The sequence below is a fragment of the Phocoena sinus genome, chromosome 5 (assembly GCF_008692025.1).
Source record: "Phocoena sinus isolate mPhoSin1 chromosome 5, mPhoSin1.pri, whole genome shotgun sequence".
Taxonomy (NCBI): domain Eukaryota; kingdom Metazoa; phylum Chordata; class Mammalia; order Artiodactyla; family Phocoenidae; genus Phocoena; species Phocoena sinus.
This window is the reverse complement of record NC_045767.1, coordinates 53,688,506-53,694,505: the sequence shown is the minus strand read 5'-3', so window position 1 is coordinate 53,694,505 and position 6,000 is coordinate 53,688,506.

Below are 6,000 nucleotides of genomic sequence, written 5' to 3'. Positions count from 1 at the left end.
CCCAATCCCTGCTAAGTGCTTCGAGACCTCTGTGCTCCATCGTCCTTATCTTCAGAATGGGGGTGACACAGATACTTGCTTTACGAGCACGATGTGAGGATTCAACACATTCACACATAAAAACTCCCCAAGTTCAAGCAACAAATATTAGCCAAGATTATTATCATAACTGGTCAATATCATACCACTCAAGGGGCTTGCCTGTCTATGCAGGTGTGAAATCAAAGAGATCCTAAATGTCCTTTTGTTCGCATTATCTCCTAAACTGAATGCTTCCTGAGAAGGAAGCTAAGAAAAATGACCACTTGTAAAGATCCACAAGGGCAAGACCGTCCTGCCTATCGCTCCATTCCTAGCACATAGAATAGTGACAGGTACATCTTAGATGCTCAGTATGCTCTGTGTCAAGCAATTCCACGTGCTTCGCTTTACGTATCCCTTATGACCAAAAGGTAGATGCTAATCGTGCTTTTACGCATAACCCAAATAAAACAAGGCCACCTTAAAAGAAGCACGAATCTGATCTGCTGGCACTGAAAGCAATGTGAACTTTACTGAAGGTTGTATTAGGGTGGAAGCAGGATGGGGAAGTAAAGAAGGAATTACGTTGAGCAATCACCACAGACCCGCTCTCCGTAATTAAAATCTGTTCCTCAAGGATCTGCGTATCTCTCCCCTCTCCTCCCTCTCCACAGGGCCATGCTTTCTCAGCCTCCTGGTGCTCCCTAGCCTTCTCTTCCTTCCATTTGCAAATCTTTTCCCCACTGTGGTAGTCCAATATTTTTCTTTTTCTTCCAAAAAAACCTTTTCCTTTATACAATATATTAAATTACTTTCAAGTGAAACAATAACATAATCCCCAACTTTCATGTTCACTGTGGATTAAATGAGAGTCCTGCCACAGTCTCCCCCGAGGACCTTGGCCCTTCATTCCCATTTGCCTTGGTCACACTTGCTTCTCTACATGGTTTCTGATAGCAAAGAAAATAGTTCCCTCAGCTTCCACAGATCTCCATCCTGAAGCTTGTCCTTGTTTCTTCTCCCCATAAGTCAATGCTCACCACCACTGTGAGTCTACTGTTTCCTCTAAAATCACTAGGTTCCCCCATTCTGCTCCTACATCTTCCTTTTTACACTCATCATCACAAAATGGTGTCTCCTCCTGTGTATCAAGACTTTTCACTTGGAAACTTTTCATTCTGGATGATTCGTTCTTCATTGTCTCCTCAGAGCCATTTGGAATAGATTCAAAACTTTATCCATTAGACAAAGTGAGAGAGGCATGGACATATATACACTACTAAATGTAAAATCGATAGCTAGTGGGAAGCAGCCACACAACACAGGGAGATCAGCTCGGTGCTTTGTGTCCACCTAGAGGGGTGGGATAGGGAGATTGGGAGGGAGGCTCAAGAGGGAGGGGATATGGGGACATATGTATATGTATAGCTGATTCACTTTGTTATACAGCAGAAACTAACACACCATTGTAAAGCAATTATACTCCAATAAAAATGTTAAAAAAACCCAAAAAACTTTATCCATTAAAAAATGAGTTCATTCATGATTCCTACAATACACATTATTAAAAGACAAGGCTTTTATCTATTTTTATTAATTAATTAATTTTTAATATATTTATTTATTTATTTTTGGCTGTGTTGGGTCTTTGTTGCCGCGTGTGGGCTTTCTCTAGTTGTGGTGAGCAGGGGCTACTCTTTGTTGTGGTGTGCGGGATTCTCACTGTGGTGGCTTCTCTTGTTGCTTAGCAGGGGCTCTAGGCGCATGGGTTTCAGTAATTGTGGCATGAGGGCTCAGTAGTTGTGGCACACGGGCTTAGTTGCTTGGCAGCATGTGGGATCTTCCTGGACCAGGGCTCGAACCCATGTCCCCTGCACTGGAAGGCCAATTCTTAACCACTGCGCCACCAGTGAAGTCCCAAAAGACAAGGCTTTTAAGAACAAACGTGCTAGGCTTTCCTTATAACAGAGAAATTGCCTTCTGTCTGCAGCCGCTACCTCTACTGATTTTGACTCTAAGACAAAAGTCCTCAATATCCTTGCTCTTTGGCTTGATTTACCAATATTTTCTGTGAAATGATAATGAAAATCAAGTATTTACACAGACAAATGGATCTCTTCACGTTTCTCAGGCTTTACCTGTGTATTCAAATTACTCACTTGCTCTGTGATTTGGATTTCTCCCAGATCAGAATTCTCTGCTTGTCAATAAGATTGAGCTATGACCAAAGGCATTGCCGAATTCAGAGGTTTCACATTGCTGTGCCTTTTTTCTGATGTTAAATCAATGAAATTTATAACTAAGAGAAGCTCCACCTTCATTCCCCAATATGAATCCTCTGATATGAGTAAGGAGTGACACAGACTAAAGGTGTCCCCACGTTCTCTGTATTTATAGGGTTTGTTCAATACATGAATTGCCAGTATCTATTAAAGTCTTCTCTGCATTCATTACTCACATGAGAATTCTGAAATGTTGCTCATTGTTTGAGCTCTGTCTAAGGGACATCCTACAATCATTACATTTGTAGGGCTTTCCTCCAACATGAATTCTCTCACTTTAGGCAAGGCTGGAGGCATGGCTGAAGGTCTTGTCTTCTCACAGTCATTACTCCAGCCTTACAGTGATGAAACTCATAGGTTTCAACTTCATTATTAATTCTTTGGTGCCTAGTAAGGTCTGAGAACTTGCTAAAAGGTTTTCTGTACCCATTACATTCATAGGCTTTATCCACAATATGAATTCTCCAATAGAGAGTAAACATTGAGCACTGGCTGAAAGCCTTCTTGCATTTATTATAGCCACAGCATTTTTCTCCAGCATATCGTCCTTGATGTTGAGTAAGATGACAGCCATCGCTGAAAATCTCCCTACATTCATTTTATTCCCAGATTTTTATTCCGTTATGAATTCTGTGGCATTGATAAGATTTTGAACATTGATGAAGACCATCCCATAACCCTTACTCTCAATGCATTCCCCACAGTATGAACTTACTCTTTTTAAGCAAAAGAATTTAAGCTGTTTCAGATTCACTACATTTCAAGATTCTTCTTCGTAAACAGATATGTGCTTTATTGTGAATATGTTTCTCTTGAAATTTTGATTATGTGGAGGATATTTAGGTACTCTGGGGGAAAAGGCTGCTGGACAAAAAGAACCAACTTCAGATGAAAGCATCCCACAAACTGGTTACACTTGTATTTTTCTTTTGTAGACGAAATTTTGTTAGCATTGCCTCTGCCCTCAAATTGATCATCCCCTTCCCATTTTTGCCTGAACAAAACTATTTTTAGTACATGGCTTGTAAGAAATATCCATCATTAACTTCCCACATAATTCTTGATAAGAATCCAACTTTGGAGTTCATCTATTTGCCACACAACCCAGCTGCTTCCCTCTCTGTCAATGGCTGGCTCCACAGACTGTGTTTCTGATGGGACACAGAATCCAGACTGAAAACTCACAGCCACCATGAGAGGCAGAATAATGATGTCCACGTCCCAACCCCCGGAACCTATGAATAGGCTGCTCTGAACAGCCAACAGGACTTTGCAGGTATGACTAAGTTAAGGACCTTGAGATGGGGAGATTTTCTAGAATTATCTGGGCGACCCCAATGTAATCACATGGGTCCATAAAAGTTGAAGAGGGAGGCAGAAGAGGAGACAGGGCGGAAGATGTGAGTACAGAAAAAAGGTCAGAGTGATGGGATGTAAGAAGCGTCCATCTGCTGCTGCTGGCTTTGAAGATGGAGGAAGCAGGCTGTGAGCCTTTGGACCTGGGAAAGACCAGGAGACGCATTCTCCCCTAGATCCTCCAGAAGGAAACACAGCCCTGCCAACACCTGCCTTTAGCCCAGTGAGACTCTGCTTGGACTTCAAACTTACAGGCCTGTAAGATAATAAACGTGTGTTGTTTCAAGCCACTATGTTTTTGGTAATTGTCAAGAGCAGCAATAGAACGGTAACACAGCAGCAGTGACCATCAGCCCTGCAGCCATGAGGGTATATGGGGTAGGGCCATCTTTACACCACGGCCTACGGCAGACATTGGAGCATGCCTCTCTGATCTCCCTTCAAGAGAGAACTTGCCCTCCCTGGACTGCTCCCAGCCAACGTGAGTGGTAGGGGTACCTGAGCTTGGCCATTCCTGCCCAACAGGGGACTCCTCTACTGGGAAGTCTTTGGTCTGGGGCTCCCATCAGCCTGGCCAAGACTCCCTCAGAGCTGTACTGCAGACTGAAGCTCTTATTCAATCCTCCTTCCTTCCCACTCTTTCTTCACAGGTGTCAAACTTCCCTCCTGCGTGTCCTGCTTCCTCTCTCTTTTATTTTACGGGCATTTTCCCTAATAAATATCTGTATTTCTAATTCCATCTTGGCATCTGCTTCTCGGAAGATGCAAAATGACACATCTAAGCCCCAGCTCCTAAGCTCCCACGTCCTTGTAGTTGGCCATGAAAAAGGCTCCCGCTTGCTCCCTTCTGGTTTACCACTGCCCCTTCAAATCTTTCTTAAACAATGCAATCTGGCCTTTCTGGTTTCTTTAATTCTCCTCTCCACCTCTCACCCTGGCGGAACCAATCCAGAGCCCAAAAGCAGGCAAAGAATCCTTGCTCATTTCAGGCGCGTTGTATTGTGGAGTGTGTGTGTATGGGGGTGGGGAGTGCAAATAGTCATAATCTAACATCTTTCCTTTCCTGAAGATAAGGGACCCAAGGCTCAGAAAGGTTGAGTACTTTGGCCAAGGTCACACACTGAGCACATGATAAAATCACTTTCAATTCCAGCTCCAGCTGACAGCAAAGCCCGTGCTATTTCAACAAATCTGTGTAACACTCTTGTATGCCAGTATATTTGCAGGGACTCCCGTGGGCTTTTACTCCAGGATTCAGTTGCATCTGGAAGAGTAGTGGAGAGGATCATATCAAGACCCTATTAACATAAGGAATAGAAAATCCTCCTGGGAAAACTCTTGTCCCAGGGTAGAGTCAAGTATGCAGATGTGATCCAAGCTCAGCAGGGTTAGTGTGGAGGGAGGATTTGAACACAACATGAGATCCCATGGTCACTTCCATTGTCTGCCCTCTGACGCAGCACCCAAGGACTCACCCCTGAGTCCCGGGAAGATGAAATTATAACAAACAAGCTGTTTTTCAGTATATTAATAAAGATGAAAATACCTAGTGTTAACATATCCAGTTTTAATAAAGCGAAGAAGAAAGACATCCAGGGCACAGACACAGTGTGGAAAATGTTAATCATAAATAAAGCCCCTCAGTGGATCTGGAAAGCTCAAAATATGAGAGACTCAATGCAGCTGGAAGTGAGAGCAGGCTGAGATGGGCCGAAAAGTCAGTTCCTGCAAGAGAGGCAAATTGCCAGTAAGACAGGAGCAGGAAGCGGCCAAGGGGATAGCAAGGTAAATATCTGAGGCAGGAGCTGCAACACTAAAGTTAAGCTCTAGGATATTCAGTGCCTTACAGAGCATGCTGTCTATGGTCTGTACAACGTTCTGGAAAGACAAAATGCTAGTGATAGAGAATAGACGAGTGGTTGCCAGGGGTTGGGGAGGGTGTGACTATAAAGGGTGATACAAGGGAGTTTTTTTTAGTGGCAATCGAACAGTTCTGTCACTTGATTGTGGCTGCGAGTATGTGAATCTATACGTGTCCTAAAATTCATAGAGCTCTATATACGCACTCCCCCCAAAGTCTACTGTACTGTATGATCATTTAAGACATTAAAAAATGGTGTTAATACATCTAAAAATGAAATGCTCTGTATGGCTTATGGAGACCTGGGTACCACTTTTTAGCAGGTATGACATCCATTCATCCACCCATCAATTCATCCGTCTGTTATCTATGCATTCATGCTAGGCAGGGATTAAGGATGCACAGACAGAAGGTAGAGTTCCTGCTCACAAGGAACTCATTTAGTGAAGGAAACCAAGACATATATACCTGACTTGAAGG